This window comes from Hirundo rustica, chromosome 1 (genome assembly GCF_015227805.2).
Source record: "Hirundo rustica isolate bHirRus1 chromosome 1, bHirRus1.pri.v3, whole genome shotgun sequence".
Lineage (NCBI taxonomy): Eukaryota > Metazoa > Chordata > Aves > Passeriformes > Hirundinidae > Hirundo > Hirundo rustica.
Genome location: NC_053450.1, coordinates 39,379,535 through 39,396,878, shown reverse-complemented (window position 1 = coordinate 39,396,878; position 17,344 = coordinate 39,379,535). Strand labels below are relative to the sequence as shown.

Below are 17,344 nucleotides of genomic sequence, written 5' to 3'. Positions count from 1 at the left end.
TTTAGTTAAGAACATTAAAGATTGCGTTCATTCAGTTTTTCTCTGGGCCAGCACATTTCATAAGACCACTCACAGCTGAACCTGAAGAAATTCTGTTATAGACAAGCAAATAAGCCATAATTATCATTAAGCAATTTTCATGCCTAATACAATGTATGCTTCTCTGTTGTTTTGGGGACCACACAGTGCATGTCTGTGTTTCTTTTTGTGAGTAAGCTTGACTTACTTCTGAATACCAGGAAGCTAAAATTATTTAATCTTTATGGGCAACAGGGATGTCTTAGCAGCAGCAGTGTGTGCATATGCATGGAACCTAATTTCAGGCTGCACTACTGAACTCGTATTGGTTGTATGAATGGTTCAACTTGTTAATGGATGTTGTTTAATAAAATTCAATGTTTCAGCATGGACCACAGAAAAAAACCACTTCCAATATGCTTGTCAATTCACTTCATATGGATGAAAATTAATTTAAATTAATTTAAATAATCTGACATCTCTTAACAAGCACATAATCTACAACAATAGCCTAATCACTGCAGAGCTCAGCCTCAAGTCGCTTTTGATATTTGAGTTGTGTTTAACATGCCACCCTTTCCTCCAAGACTGTAGCCTGACACAACAGTAAAACTCACTTTAAATACTACTGGACCAACATTGCAGTAGCTAAGACAAAACATTGCCCTGATACATACAGTATAATGTTTTGATGATTTAAATTTTTATTAATTAACTTTAAGCTGGCTTTAAATTAAGATGGCTGTAAGTATAAAGTCAGTGGCTCTTTCACAGCTAGCACTGTTCCAAGAGTCTGCCCAAATGCCCCATTGCCTCTGCCCTGTTCAAGGATAACCATCCTTGGAAGTCAGCTGCAAGCTTGCAGCCTTAGATGTGTTGGTGATCTCTAATGGACACGCACCTGTCAGATTTTTTTGTCATGGATCTTACCCAAGATTTCTGCCTTACCTCACATCTTCTCACCATATCTTTTCCTTAACCCTTTCTTTTGCCTTGGCATTCTCACAGTCTGCTATTACAGCACCATCACTCGCAGTCAAGCCATAAACCTATACAAACCTTAAATACAGCTGGTGTTCCTCAGAAACCACCCCTTAGGCTGCACCACACGGGAGCTGCCAACAGCTGAGCTGATCCAGTCAGGGCAGAAGCTGCTGGTCCAGACTTTCAAATAACCTTTGTAAAGTTTCATGACTTGTTTAGTTAAGGAAAGAACAAGGATTACTTGTATTTGCCTGCTAAACCAATTCAGAAGACTGTGGCCAAAAACAGAACAGCAAGAACAGGGTGTGCATGATAGCCAGTAAGCTCAACAGTCCTGGGGCAGCAAGTGAGTGGATGCAATAAAGAGGGGGTTATGATACTACACAGAATATCCTATCCTAGGACATCCAAAGAGTGGACCCAGGTTAGAAAGCTCATGTTCTGCCATAGACTTAGAATAGGTTGACAGCGACCATAGAGAATATCTGCAATTCCTACTTCCTCGGAATTTCCTGCTACCTCAAACTTAGCCTTCCTGACTGCTTCATACCTTACCCTAAACCCTTCCACACCAGATAACTTCCCCCAGGCTCAGCAGGAGCAGCTCCTGCCGGTGCAGACACTGTATGAGCCACTTGCTACAACCTACCCTGTTGGGGAAGATGAAGCCAGAAAGCCCTATAAATATGACTGTTTAGATTATGAGAATGTGAAACCTGTAAGTGAGATAGAATTGAAAGCAAGTTTTGATGTTTGAGTTGTCCTAGCTACTGGATGTCTGGGAAAACAGTTATGTGACCAGCTGAAGGTCACCTGCAGCCAGACCCAGAGGTCAAATGGAATGTTCTGTCTCACCCCCCAATGGTTCATCCCACACCTGTACCCCTCCCCTGAAGTATCAGGTATCTGTGACCCCATTGGCACAAGCCCTGTTCCAGCCCACCTTGAGACCCCTTATCAGGGGGCTGTGAGAGTGGGTTGGTCTCTCTCTCTTTCCCCTCTTCCTCCTTGCCTGGCACTGTCCCCCGAGGACTTTCCTCTTGGAATTTCCTCTCCCTTCCCCCTCTCCCTAGGCCTTGCCACGAGCTACAGCCTGGCAGCTCAGAGCAAGGCCTCATATCCTTTACAATAAACCTCACCTTCTAAAACCCAACTTCAGAGATCTCTCGTCTACATTCATCCACACCATCCTGGAGCCTGCAGCAAAGCAATATCCACACTACCCAGGACAAGAACTCTGGCAGTGCCCATCCTCCACACTCCCTGTGGAAATAGAGCCTGAGTCCAGTTCTGCTCAAGATATGATTTTCTTTTTGCCTTTCCTTTTAAATTACTTTCTACTTTTGTTTCAAGCTGAGACCATTCTCTGGGGGCTCTCACAGAAGGGCTGGATGACATCAGAGATGTCCAGGGTTGAAGTTTCAAATATTCTGAGGTCTGGGGAAAAGAGCTGCAGAGCAAAAATGGATGGGATGGCACAGCTGGGATTCCAGAGCTACTAGGGCCAGTCTCCAAGAACAGGATACAAAGAGCTTCATGGGGAAACAAGAACTGGAACAGGAAAGTCAGAGAAAAGATGATTTACTGCTCATATCCGACATATGCGTGATTTCAAGTTACAGCAAACAGCTGTCAACCACTCAACACAAAACAATTAGTCAGGTTGTCCCTGACAACGTGACCCTCACGAATTTCACAGGAAATGATCAAGCTGCAGCTGGTGGAGGGACAGGCTGTAGTTCCACTTGTTACACTCCTACCCTGCCACCATCTGCTCTTCTGGCTCTCTGAGCCTTTGTGAAGGACACAGCCCGCAGACGAGAGCCTGGTTTGGAGGGGCAGTTCAGAAGCCCTCCTGCAGCCTTTTGAACATGCTGCAGAGCCATTTGGAAACCCCACCCTGAGGAGGCGGAACCAGAGGTCCTAGCAACAGCTAAATTGCTGCTAGGCTCAAGAACAGGTAAGCAGGCTCATTGAAGATGAGGGTTAATCAGCAACTCCACTGCTCTATAAGGGCTCAGCAGCAAGTTTGTACATGGCAAGGCTGCACAGCATCAGACAGGCAGGAGATATGAAAGATGTGAGTGTTGTATGTCCTGCTAGACCAGCCAGCCTCAGCTGACAACTGTAAACATCTGTAAAAGGGTCCACACTAGCTCCTCTCGACATTCCTGATGGTGGAAAATTGTGCCAGGTCAGGAGACAGGACATAAAGAGATCACCCCTATGAGGTTGCCCTTACAGGTAGCATTGCCTTCCAACACATTCTCCACGTCCACAAAGAATGCAGGTTGAGAACATTATGGGTTGCAGGTGTCACCTCCTAACTTACACAGGTAGCTGTCCCCTTCCCAAGCCCAAGTTTATAGGTAATGCACCAGAAAAAATTTAAGTGCTTCTAGGTTTCATGTAACCAAGGCAACATTCTTCTTCGAGCTCAGAGTTGCTCCAGTGATAACTACCTTCTGTCCCAGATAAGAGCTGCTTCTCACAAACCCTGTGCAACAAGGGGAGGGCTTTGATAACTTCACTTGGTACCAATTTTTTTCTCAGTGGTACCAGCTGTGACTTCATTAACGCAACATCCACATGTTACCCAATGCTCTGTGGTGTCCCAGAGGAAAATGAAAGCTGAGTGTGGTCCATGTATGGCTCATACAGCTGTGTGGCTGTGATCAGCAATGGGCTTACCTGCCCACTGCTACTGCAACTGTTCAAGGGCAACCTGAGCCCTGCGCTGCCCTTGCACGGCAGCAGTGCTAACAACGGTCCAGTGCCTTTCCACAGGGAAATTTTCTGCAGCAAGTAGCTGATCCTGGAAAAGGAAAGCTACTCTTCGACAATAACCCACTGTGGAAACTGCCTCCAGAAACACCACATTGCTTCTGAACTGGCAATCTCAGTGGTGCAGAACAGGCAAGATGCAGGATGAATGCCCGTCCAGGCTGGTAATAGGAGGTGCAGTGCCCAGAATACAAGCCAGAAGACAAACAAGCAAACAAAAATATCACTACTGTGTGATCTTGCTAATTTGAAATGATCACACATACCTGCTCTTCAATTAGCTCAAGTCTGTTCTTTCAGGTAATTCAATATTAGTGATCACAGACCTGTGTGCTAAATTAAGCATAAATTGAACACATTCTTTATTAGTGTGGGCAGTCTCTTCAGACCAATGAGGATATCTGCAAATGGCCACAAATCTTTAAAAGAAGAAGATTCCTGGAATCACTAGTTGTCGGCTCAGCCTTCTCATTGTTACCTGAATGAACTGTGAAGAATCCATCAGTCCAGCTGCTTTTCTTGGCTCTGTGAGATATTCATGAGAACCACAACAATCCTTTATTTGAGCTGTCATTTCTACAGAAAGGCAATTGGGATATTCTGTAGAGTGCACATAGGCCATTTTCAGTCTCCATCAGGATACTCAGGATGCTGTCCCACCAACACAATCTAGTTCATTGCAGATGTTTCTCAAATTGGCTTCCAGTAGTGGACCTGCTTTGATTCACTAAATAGCAATTTTTCTGCTCACGGCCATGAAACAAGTGGAAACAAAATGGGAAAGATTTCTATGTATAAAAACATGTGATGGCATGTGAGTAAAATATTTTAATCACCAAAGATGCAGAAGAAGCAGCTTTTACTAACTTTCAGAATTAGTGGATCTCAGGGTGAGTATTTTTTTCTATCTGCTGTATTATTATGAGTTTTTCATGGAAAATGGAAGTAACAAGATGAAATAAAAAATACTGAATTGAGGATTTATGGCCAGAAAATATCAGTGTAATAAAATGTAAGTGGCCTTGCTTTGGCAGACCACAGCCTACAGGAAAGATGCCAGCTTTCCCAGCTTTAGCCTAGTTAGTATGTGTATTGTTAGTCTGAACAACAGGTCAAATGCATGCTGAGTCAATATACAAAGTTTACAAGGATCTGTGCATTATTCCCCAAAGTGTTTTTAAATATTTTCCAAAATTTCAATCACAAAATAAGTCAAGATTGTAAGTTATTGTGTGATGCATTTCAAATAATCATAATCAAAACCTAAGATTTTTTTTGCTTGTTTGTTTGCTTGCTTGCTTGCTTTAATTTCTCTTTACTGTTACAAAACTTAATTTTCCCAGGCTCCAAACTGGAAATGAGAACAGGAATTGATGAATATCCACATATAAGGTGCATTAACTTGTTGTCTCATACGTGAAAGCAATATTTATTTTCTATATTATTTTTCTTTGAACTAACAAAAGCAACCCATCTTTAGCACATGAAGATTATATTTACAATAAAATTTATAAATATTCGGCTTATAGGTCAACATGACTTTCTGTAAAACAGTACATTACAATAAGACTGGAAATGATGAAAAAACATTAATGCTAAAGAATATGCTGCTTTTATTTTCTCCAGCAACACTGAGTAAAGAATAACTGCATAACTTGTATCTCATTTTTTATAATCCACTCTTTACTACTTGTTTAAAAAATGCTACCTTATTATAAAGCATGTTGACAATATGCAATTTACTTAATGATAATGTCTTGAGATAAAATTATGAGAAAAACAATAGAAGTAGGGACTGTGTAAGTGCTGGAATTTCTAAAGAAAAGACTGTGTCTACTGTGATTCCAAAACTCTGGCTCATACAAAACAGTCTGATGTCTAAATGTTATAACTTTACATGTGTCCATGCTCTATCTTTCCCTGTTCTTTTATAAAGAATTTAAATCCTTGCTAATCTATTTTTGAACAAAGTGATCTTTCCCTTGCTTTTTCTTTAATGGAATGAAACCAGGTATTCCTTGGGACCTCCCTGAAATTATTTCCCTGGTAATGCCACTTATGCTTTAGTGACTATTTTTTAGTCTTCTATTAATGCTCTGCTTTTCTATTCAAACACACAGCAGAAAGAGCTCAGCAACAATGAAATTAAGGAATATATAAAATGTAGAGAGACGTTTGTTGCCTGTTTTCATTGTCCATGACAAAGTTTGATTTACTGCCCAGAGTCAGTGGTCCCTGCAGTTTGTGCCTCTTCATGCCCCCAGACACAATCCAAACAGGGATCAGCAGCAGCTACCTACACAGGTACGTGAAGGGATTGGTGTGGACCCTACGAGGCTCATTAAGTCAGTAATTAGCAGTGCCCAACCAAATATCATTGGACATTCCTCTGACAAACTGTTCCACTCATCCCTGGCCCAGGCCACTTACCACTCTCAAAAAATATTCCAGAGCTGATCTGAAAGTTAACATAGTGTTGTGGTTTAACCCTAGCCATCAACTAAGCACCAGGCAGCTGCTTGCTCCCTGCCCCCTTCCCCATGGGATAGGGAGGAGACCTGGAAAAAAGTAAAAACTCAGGGGTTGGGATAAGAACAGTTTAATAATTGAAAAAAAAGTAAAAACTCAGGTGTTGAGATAAGAACAGTTTAATAATTGAAAGAAAGTAAAAAAGAATAATTATAGTAGTGGTACTACTACTAGTAGTAGTAGTACTAATATTAATAGTCATAGTAATGACAAGGAGAGAGAAAGCGAGAGAGAGAGAGGAATAAAACCCAAGAAAAAAACAAGTGTTGTCCAATAGAGTTGCTCAACCACCCATTGATCAGTGCCCAGCCCACCCCCAAGATATGATCAGCCTCCTCCTGGCCAACTTCCCCTGTGTATAATAATATATATAATACATATAAATACTGGGTATGACAGGTATGGAACATCCCTTTGGCCAGTTCAGGTCAGCTCCCTCCTGGCTTCTTGTGTACCTGCTCACTGTCAGACCATGGAAAACTGAAAAGGTTTTGCATTAGGGTAAGCATAAACAACTGAACTGCAGCGTGTTACCGATATTATTCTCATACTAAATCCAAAACACTGCACTGCACTAGCTAATATGAAGAAAATGAGCAGAAACCAGGACACATGGGCCAGTCTGTGGTAGTCCCCATGGTCTGGATGCCAAGAACACGGACGTGGACCCCTACATTGCCAGCTGGCCTCCATACTGGAGCACTGCCTTGCAGCCATGCTTAACTCAGCAGCACAGACATTGTCTGGGAGTCAAACCTTCCCAAAGCGGGAAATCAATTGCTGGGCATGAACGCTGGCTGGCTGACGTGACTCACAGTCCTTCCTGCTAGGACTTCCCCCTTAGTGACAGGCTTGAAGTTTCATTCTTGCCCCATTTTACACCATCCCCCATCTCTCTTGATCTATGCACAAAGACATTTAAAACGTGATGAACGGCTGATCTACAGATGTAGTGAGGCTGGTTCAGCTTTTTTTCCCCCTTTTGATGAATATATAATGATAGAGAGAGTTCCTTTCCTGCTTACACTTTCTAAAGTAGATTTTGTACATATTCTTTTTAACAGTGGGAGCAAGGATACATAAATCCATGACATTTCAAATGATACTAACAACCTGTCTTTAATTTTTTTTTTTTTTTTTTAATAAAGCACAGTGTATTTATTCTACTCTAACCCTTCTTCACATTAGTTCTTTTAGGGCAAACCTGATAAGTTTGTTCTACGTCTTCTTAATTTACTATTGCACAGCAATCTATTAAGGGCAATTCAGCACCTCTTTTATTTTTCCAGATTATTCACATTATAGATAAGATTGTATTCTATTAGACTGCTGGAATCTGTTATGCATTCACGAAACTAAATTTTATTTTCACCAAGGCTTTGTTAGAAGAAGGTGAATTTTAATCTCAGTGGAATACTTGATAATGAAATGAAATGAAATGAAATGAAATGAAATGAAATGAAATGAAATGAAATGAAGAGGAAAGAGGGGAAAACTAGACAGGTGTGGGATCTGTGCAAGAAGATCTGTGCACTTCTCCAAGAAGAAAGGTACAAGATCAAGGTGCTTGCCCTATGGAAGAAAAGGGGAACATGAGGTACTAACAGTGCACTTCCAAACAGAAATAGCTCATTTTATATAAACTTTTGGAATACAAATTTCCTACCAAATGAAATCCCCAAACCCAAGACAATGTATATTTAGTCAGATCTTTCCTTTTTGTATAAACTTTTCATTGGGGGAAATGTTGTTTTCTGGTTTGTTTTTGCTGCTGTTGTTTTTTATGGTTGTTTTTAATTGTTGTTACTGTTATTATGAAATACCTTTACCCAAGCTGGGGGAGGAGAGAAGACAACTTTTTATTACTAGAAGTTGAGGAATTCCTTATCGTTTCACCCTACAATACTTTCAGAAGCCAGTCTAATACTGAGTATTTACACAATATTATTTTAATCATCGATACAATTCAAAGAAGACCAGAAACTATTGCCCACTCCTTTCCAGAGCTCCACAGCTGTCCAGGAACATGTGGGACTGATTAAGAAATGTGACAGCTTATGGTCTCACTGCCTCTAGGGACTGAGTCTCCTAGAGGATCAAGGCAGTGACCTGTGTGCAGGAGCCAGGGCGTCGAGACGGGACTGCAGCACACACCAGCCAGAGTGAAGCGATTGTGCCAGCTGCACATCACCGTGAGTGGCAGGCCTTTACACCAGCACCAAAGGTCTGTAAGTCCCATTGGCATTAATCAGGTTCTCCTCATAAACCCAACAGGGTGTGAGCTGCACTGAGCTATTTTCAGCTTTTGGGGTGTCCTGCTAGAAGTCCTCACCCGCTCCCAAGTCCACTCCGACCCACAGTTAGGCTGTACTGGCAGACTTTGGGAAAGTGCACAGAGCTGCCGTTGAGTGTCTCGCATCTTGTAACACTTTGACAGTTTCTCAAACTCGATACATTATCTAAACACTTTTATATGGAAAGCTTAAATGCTTTTCATTTGAAATTCTGCCTTGGAAATCTCCATGACCTGAGCTCGCCCCCGTGGTCTGGCGGTGCACGCACGACACCTTGACTCTAGCTCTCGCAAAGCTTTTCACCTGCATCCTCCGGCTGTTATGTCCATGCATTCATATTTCCTGTTTTGCTGACCTGTGAGATTTTTATTTCACTTTTCACCAGGCTAGTAAATCATTCTCGAAAGAAAAGAAACATTGAGAGATAAGCTTACTTGTTCTTCGTTTCTCTCCAGCAAGCCTCCAATGGACCTCAGAAGCTGCTTAAGAGCGGATTTTTGAAGTTCAAGACGGTTTTTTTTGGCTGTCGGTGGAACAAGACGGCCTTTTTTTGTCTCTCACACTAACAGGGCTTTATTTAGCTGTAACTTTTAGAGGAGGCTCGCTCCCCTCACGATGTTCGCCCCGCGGCAGCCCGGCGGGGCTGACCCCCGCCACCCCTCCGCAGCCCCTGCCCCACCTCGAACCGGGCACAGCCCTCGGCCGCCGGCCCGGGGCCGCCCCCCGCTCGCTCGCTCGCTCGCTCTCCCCGCTGTCCGCCGCATGCAAATGTTCCCGGCAGCAGGAAGTACCCGCGCCGCGAACCAACCGCGGGCCGCGCCCCGCCCGCAGCGAGAGCAGCGCTCCGGCCCCGCCGCTCGGCGCCCGGGACACCGCGCTCCGCGCCCCGGCGCGCACCCCGCCGTTCGCTCGCTGCCGCTCCGCCTGCGCGCCCGGGAAAGTAAGTGCCTTCCCCCGGGGGCGGCGGTCCCGGCCGGCCCCGCTTCTCCCGCGGGGTGCCGCCGAGGCTGCCCGCCAGCGCTGCCGGAGCTTCCCGGGCGGCTGTCCCTCGCTTCTGCCTCCGAGGGGAGGTGCCGCTGCCGCCCGAGCCGCCCGGTAGGGCTGGATGGGGTCTTAAGGGAAATAGCCGCCCTCGGGATAAAAATAAGCGTTCTCAAAAGCGCGATTTATCTCAACCCCCTTTGCCCGGCTTCTGCCGTGATCCGGAGGGCTCGGATGCCTTCCAGCTATTTTGTGCCGGGGAGCGTGTGAAATTAGCTGGTTAAAGTCTGCAGTCGGCGTTTCAAGGCAAAACGATAGCCTTGACTAAGGTGAGGTGATGCGATCCCTGGGTATCCCTTCCTACGCTGCTTTTTTTCTGGGAGCGTAATTTCTGGTGCGTTCTGCAAGTTGAAGCTTCTTCCTCTTAACTGCGTGTTCAAATGTGCTTGGAATTAAAAGAAAGATGAGGAAGTAGTACTGTGATGTTTGGTGTGCGGTGTTTCTTGCAGACTGCTCTTGTAGGTACTGTATTCCTGAGGAACCGTCTTGAACGGTTTTCTCCTTAAAATTTTAGTTTAGGAGCTGATGCTGTACCTTCAGTAAAGCAGTTAAGATTTGCTGTTGAAATCGCATCTTTCAAGTGCTTGCAGTGAATGGGTTGGCACAAACTCGTCTTGCAGCCTTATTCCCCTCCATTGGCACTAAAGACCAAAGGGATTAACACTTGAAACTTGTTTAGCCAGGTTATATTCCGCCGATATACACAGGGAGCACAAAGCTGGTTTCATCTGAAACCCTAATCGATATCCCATCTCCTGCCTTTCACTCCCACCTTTGAAGAAAGAGAAACGTTCTAACCGATCTTAATGTATATCTTAACGGACATGGTAATACAAATCGAAAATTAAAATTTTTAAGCCTGATTCCGTCAAGTATCTGTAAGACTTTCGCAATTTAGGAATAGTAATGTTATTTGAAAGTATCTGTAAAGTACAAGTGCCATGTAGATAAGTCTGATAGATAAGATACTCAACGCAGTATCACTATAGAGTTAAAACAAAAAGCAGAAGATACGTGTTGAGAAATTGCAAAGCTATGTTGGAAAAACATAGCTCAGTTTTATCAAGCGGAGAGTCAAATTTTGTTTGTGTGGATTGTTTCCAACCCAACACTGAGGACAGAATAGGTGTTATCTTTTTAATACCTACTATCAACAGCGCTGAAAGTATGGATGTGAAAAAAAAATCAGATCATTTTCTCTGAAGAAGTAGCAACAGGCTAGAAATCAGTTAGATACTCCTAATAGAATGTTATGAAACCTTGGGGTAAGATTGAAATTAATGAACTGTGAGATCAAAAGATGTATCATTTTATGGATCTCTTCTGAGATTTAAGGCTTTTTTCTTTCTCTGTTTCAACTTTGTGCACCACAGATTAGTTAGGAAAAAATTCTTTATTTAATAACATAAAAATCTATTTTAATTGTGTGCTGTTGAAATATTTTTTTTTAACCGTGATGATAGAACGATAATCTTTGTACAGTAGCTGGCTGACTTCAAGTTATTCTGCTTTTCTCTGGTTTTGAGTAAATAAGAGGTTTTTCCTACAGAAATATACAGAAGATATGGTAAGGTTTAGGCCTTCCTTTTTAAGCCCCTTGACCAGTGGGGTTGTGCAATGACTCTTTCTGACAAAGCAATCAATTGTGAAACTTAACAATTCAAAGTTGCCTTTAAGCTGTTTAATACTACGGGGTTTAATGTTACCCTTTTCAAGGGAGTTTCCATAAATGTGAAACCATTCCTTGCAGGCATTTATGAATAGGTAAGTACTTATGAATGTCTGAGTAACTATTTCATAGCACTTTCCCCCCCTCCAGTTTATCTAAGTAATTGAAGTGACCTCTCTTCCTATGGCCTTTTTGACTCCTGTCAGGTAAATTGCCATCACAGAACAGCAAGTGTTGCGGGAAACAGTTCCTGTGACAGGCAATAAAAACAAGTCCAAGGTCTTCCTGGCTCAGTTTAGTGCCTGTTCTTCAGTGGGGTGTCTCACCAAATCGGAGATGCTACACCTGGCCCTTCTTGTGGGGCACATCAGGGAGCAGCATTGATCTCTGTAGTAATTTGGGGAAGTTTAAGAGCTGCCGTATTTCATCTCAGATGTGATTCCATTGCTGTCACAAAAAAGGGGATGTTTGCCTGCCTCTACTCCGCATGTTTTGAATCTTAATTGGAATCTTTGAGGTTTTGGGACGAACATGTGTTGATCATGAGACAATTTTTGCTTTTGTCAAAGTGCTAGGTGATCTGGGAAGGGGATGAGATCTTTCCTTTTTTCCATATGTGCATATCCTGAGTAACTGAATGACTTTTTCTCTTCTGTCTGGGGAGAGTTGTAAAGCCATTTTTACTCTTGGGGGTCAGGTTTCAAAACGGAGTGAACGCAGAAGACAAGCACACGTGGAATAACTAACTAACTAACTAACTAACTAACTAACTAACTAACTAACTAACTAACTAACTAACTTAACCAACTAATTAATGGAGTGGGCGTTAGGTATAACTTAGAATTCCTAGCAATCTGATGTGCTGTACACAGAGGTGGAAGTCTACTGCCACAGAGATCCCAGAAGGATATGAGCTGTCATGTGCTAATGCAAGGGATGGGAGGAGAATCTGTGGGCCGGGGATCCTGAGGGTTGTGTGAGCTTTATGTGCAGAGAATGATACTTCCTTTTGAAGCTATGGAGCTGAGTGTGTAAATAATTACACCAAACCATGTGACTGTTAAGCGGCATTTATTATAACATTGCCTCTGTAGGATTTCTGTCTCTAAGCAAAAAGGCTTTGTGCTATAGAAAAACCAGTTGCCCAGCTGGGAATTAGGATTTTTGTCCTGTTGATCATATTCCTACTTCCTATTTCTCCCATTTATTTCTGTCCCCTCTTTAATGAGTGTAGGAATGCTAGAGATGGTATAATAAGAAAGGCTTCCAGACTTGCTAAGCCATACCACAGGAAACTGGAGACAAAAATGTAAAATTGCATTTGTATGAAAACAGTCTTTAATGACACATAGAGGGCGAAGGAGTCTGCCACCCTGTAAACAGTAATGGTGCCTTCTCAAAGCAATCAGCCTGTACTAATAAAAGACAAATGCAGTGTTAACTCTCCTTAGTGTGACTGTTCCTAGTTTAAACTTCATTGTCCTTTGGGGAAGGATGGAAAGGTCTGTGCTTTCATATTTATTTTTGCCTGATTCAGATACATTTCCTGTTGACATTGTCATTAAATGCTGTAATTTCCGAGACTGAATTATTCACGTTTGAGTTCGGCATCTTTCCTGAAAAATGTGGGTTCATGGAACAAAACGTGAAGGCAGAACTCATCATGTGCTGGAAGCACTTCCTCCAAAATATTTATGAGATACTTGTATTTGTTTCACGCCCTAAAGAACTATTCATAGAGGTAGATAGATTGGTTACTTTCGTCAGGTGAATGTCATAAGAAAAAATAGTATTTTGACAGTAACATTTTGCTGGGAAGAAAAGAAGGACACTAAGGAAAGGTTTTAGGGAGTAATGGGTAGATCTAATTTCTCTGGTGGGTTAAAAGGGTGGACTAGTAGTGTCCAGGCTAGCCTTTGCTCTCCCCTAGGTCAGCATTGCCTATCTTTTTCAAACTGCTGGCATCTTAAGTATCTACAATTGGTTCCTGTGTTTGCGCAGCACACTTGTCTTACATCTTCAGTTCAAAGGACTACAATGATAAACAGTCTGAACAAAGTGTCCTTCTTCCTCTATGGTCTCTGCTGCATGTGGCAGAAGGCTACTTCTTCCTGAGGTTGACATATTGTAGAATTTCTTATTTTAATTTGCAAAGGCCAGCTGTGATAGGCAATAGTGCAACCTTAAACTGGAACACGTGATAGTTCACCGCAGATGTTGGAGTATGGGATGCAGCTACTCCTCTGCAATGGCACTTTTTGCAGTTTTCTCTATTTCAGAGGCCTGCTCTAAGTATGGAAATGATAAGATTTTGAAGGGAAAGGACTCCCTCTGGGATGTGCTTTTAACTTCTCCTTTGTTGGTTTAAAAAAAGCTGTTTCAGGAAGTTCGTCAAAAAAAGCATAATCTGTTAAGTGGGCCTTCTGATGTGGTATCTACAATCTATTGCTTTTTTTCATGTTTCCTTCATTAGTTTGTACAGATAGGTGAATACAAATCTGGTTTAGTGTTGGCTTTTTTTTGTTTTGTTTTGTTTTGTTTTGTTTTTTAATGAAGTCTTATTCAAGTTTTATCATAGGTTTAAACTGAAGCAATATGATATCACAGGAATTAGTACAGAAATATATTTGGCTACTGTGCAGGTTTTCTCTTTCCATGTATGACAGTAGTAGGGGCTCAGAACAAAATTAATACCAAAAGTTGAAGAATATGTTTGAGTATGTAGCGGTAACACATTTATAAATCAGTGGGTCCGACCTATGGCTAAGTTTTACTATATTCAGACAAAAAGAATATTTCCTGGTAGTATCAACTGAGTAGGGAATGATAGGAATAGTAGCACATCTGTTGCATGTATTGAAATTGCCTGCTCCGGTGTCCCTTGCCGGAATCATGAGGTTTATATACGCTAGGTCCAGTGGACACAAAACAGTCTTCTCCAGGGCAGCCCCAGCCTTACCATGTGTTTGATGGATTTTTAAAGTCCTTCAGTAAGTACTCAATGCCCTGGGGAGCCGTGATTCAGGTGTGAGTGGACAAGGACTGGAGAACCAGGGTTAAGTGGTTGCCAGAGCTGGTCTCAGTGTCACTGAGGAAGTGAAAGTTTTTGGTAAACAAACAGGAAGGGGATGGGCAGGAGAAAGAGGAAATCCTATATTGGATGTTCTGTGTTCGACTTGCTCAAAATACTTTGCAAGAGTCATTTGAATGCGCTGTTGTGATGTAGCAGAATGTGCAAATGGGATTCAAAGTACATTTTTGTAACTCCAGGCTTGCCATTGCAAAAGATGTGCTGAACTGTGCAAAGGCTGGAGGGAAGCATTGCAGCCTGTGAGGAGTGGTGGAAAACCTGCCTTTTAAGCAACTCTTCTGCTGGATTGCTGGTGTGGTAATTTGTCCTCCTTTTTCTGTCCAGCTGTATTTGCACTGGCTTCGAGAGAGATTGCAGCAGCTCTCCTGGCACCAGTGGGGAAGCACCAAGTCATACTGAGGTGAATTCTAAGCCCACTTCTTCTGGGATGTAGATGGCCTGACTGATGGCAGGCAGTAGATAGCAGTGCTCCCACTATGCCTGACCAGGAAAGCTTGCCTCTTGTCAAAATCTCCTGCTAAATTTCTTTGGGAGCAATTCCCCTCCCTCTGCCATAATGCTTACCAGTGTTTCCAAAAAAGTCCTTGACGCACACTGCTTCAGATGTCTTCATTAGTAATAATGTGCTGTTTGTTTGAGGTTTTGTCTCTCCAATTTCCTGGAAGAATCTGTATTTCAGTCTTTACCCTGCTGTGGGAGTACTCCCTACCACGAGTTCCTGTTTTTTCTTCTCCCATCATAGTTTTTTTTTTTTTTTTTTTTTACCAACATGATTCTGCTGTTTCTTTCTCTCCAGCTTTGTCTTCAGGACTGTCAGTGTTGTAAACTGCTTATTTCATCTCTTGATTTAGATGTCTGCAGCAAGTTTCCTTTTCCCTTTCTGGGAAAGCACCTTTTGTAATCCAATTATCATTTGTAAACTACTTCTCAGGGAATACTCATCCAGAAATATTTACTCCCAGACTCTTGGAGAGATATGAAGTCCAGTGGAGTACCAATCTGTCCGTACGGACGTGGTCTTCTGAGTATTTTAAGGCTGTGCCTTGTTTAAGGGCAGCTTTGTGTTTCTGTAGGTGGTCAGCAAGTCTCTTCTGTCTAGAGTACAATTTATGTGCAGGTGTAATTTATCTTTAGAGACAGCTAAAGATGCTGTCTTTGACAGCTCTTTGACACATCGGATTTAAAGCTGTGACCTCAAATTGACTTATAATGGGGTTTCTGGCTTGAGAATGGTCAGTGTGGATTGTCCCCTGCCGCTTTGTCTGCCCTTCTTGTGATGCTGCTTTGATCTTCTCTGTTCAGGTTTCTTTGCTGCTGCATGCAGGTTTTTGTGTGCTGCGTAGCGGCGCATGTAAAAAGTTTTCGAGCCGGCATTGACCCTCCTTGTAGACACTTCTGGTTCAGGGAAGCAAAGCCTGGACTTCTCAGCATGTGTGCTTATTGTGGGGATGTGGTGCTGAGACAACAGCTCTTGCTCCAGCATTGGTGCTCTCTGCTGATGTTGGTGTGGCCCACACACTGACCCCACAGAAAGTGAAACTTAAGAAATTCAGCTTTGAGAAGGCAGTGCAAGTTTAGAAGTTCAGCAGAGCTGGCCCCAGCAGGAAAGAGTTTAGGTAGAGTGAACAAGTGGGAAAAGGGTGCTTCAGGCAGGATGCTTCTGCTCCTAATGGAAGGCTAGGAGCCTAAGCTAGGCTACAAGTGTCAAAAATGCATTTGAGGAGCTTATCCAAATCATTTGAGGAGCTTATCCAAATCATGTGTATTGGACTAGGTTTGGATGAGTGAAAGGTCCTTTTCCCTACTCCTGCAATAAAAGCAGGTGGATTGTATGGTATGGCACAGAAAAGTAATTTCTCCTTGGAGCACAGAATACATAGGTTTATTACATGTTCTGTATTTTGTCATACTGATTGAGAATATATGCTTTCCTAGAAATTAGAGTTGTCTCTACCCAATTATTTATTATCCTTTGCATTCTTATTTGAATGCTTTTTCTTTTTGTCTCTGCTTCTGCAGTTTTCCTGCTTAATTTGTTTCTCAGTATCAACCTCAATTCTGATTTCTTAGGGATTTAGACCTCTTCTCCTACACCTTTCCTCATATGGTTTGTGTTGTCCTGAGAACTTGCCATGCATGGCCAAACAATGAAGAAGTCTTACCAGTTTTTAAAGCATCTTCTTTGCACAACACTTAATACTGTGGAATTAAAATGCAAGTTGTGGACTCATTATTGTTCTCCTGAAACAAACTTGGATAACTGTTTCGAACACTGATTTGGTTTTAGTTTTTGCTTTGAAAGTTAGCATGGGCCATGAGTGCTTGAAGTCACATTTAAACATTGGGGCTTGTGCACAGTCTAAGTTAGATCTTCTGTGTAGTATAAAATAATTTCTCTCAAATATAAAAAGACATTAATCATGTTAGTTTCCTTGCATAGCTGCTGTCCTGGTCATATGGGAAACTGTTCATTCTTGCCCTTGAGAAATATCATCTGCAGACATACCTATGTTTAAAATTGGAGCACTCTAATTCTTCCTTAAAACATTTGAAGCAGGAACAGTCAAGTGAACTGTCACACCAGGTATTTACAATCTTTCCTTCAAAGAGAGCTTCCAGATCCTCACTCTCACTCCTTTATGAAAATAGAAAGCATGTAAAATATTTCTAATTTTGGTTAGCTTTAGAGAAACTTCTTATTCATGCTCATGTGTGGAATAAATGTGAAAAACATGCTTAGAAATATCCTTGGATGTGAATTCTTATTCATGTTCATTCAGTGATGTATTTTCTTCAGTGAGGTATTTCCTTTTACACTGTTTCTGCCACCCCAGCTTGAGCATGTGGTTTCACAAGACTTCAGTTGGAGAGTGTTTCCCTCTTTACGTGACACGCTTTCAGACCCGAACTGGTGAAACTTTGCAGCCCCTCAGG

The 17,344-nt window shown here is 42.3% G+C and overlaps 1 protein-coding gene across 5 annotated transcripts in view; it reads left to right on the top strand.

Annotated features, from left to right (window-relative positions):
* Window positions 1-9,481: 9,481 nt before the first annotated feature.
* The window catches only part of LYN (LYN proto-oncogene, Src family tyrosine kinase), a 49,118-nt gene continuing 41,255 nt past the window's right edge, over window positions 9,482-17,344 (top strand). For 2 of the 5 annotated variants that reach the window (XM_040070652.2, XM_040070631.2), the window contains exon 1: window positions 9,805-9,919. The gene's annotated coding sequence lies outside the window, so the exon portion shown is untranslated. Of the gene's footprint in view, window positions 9,550-9,804; window positions 9,920-14,786; window positions 14,811-17,344 lie in introns of those variants that run through there. The other 3 variants (XM_040070621.2, XM_040070663.2, XM_040070642.1) reach the window with 3 other exon arrangements.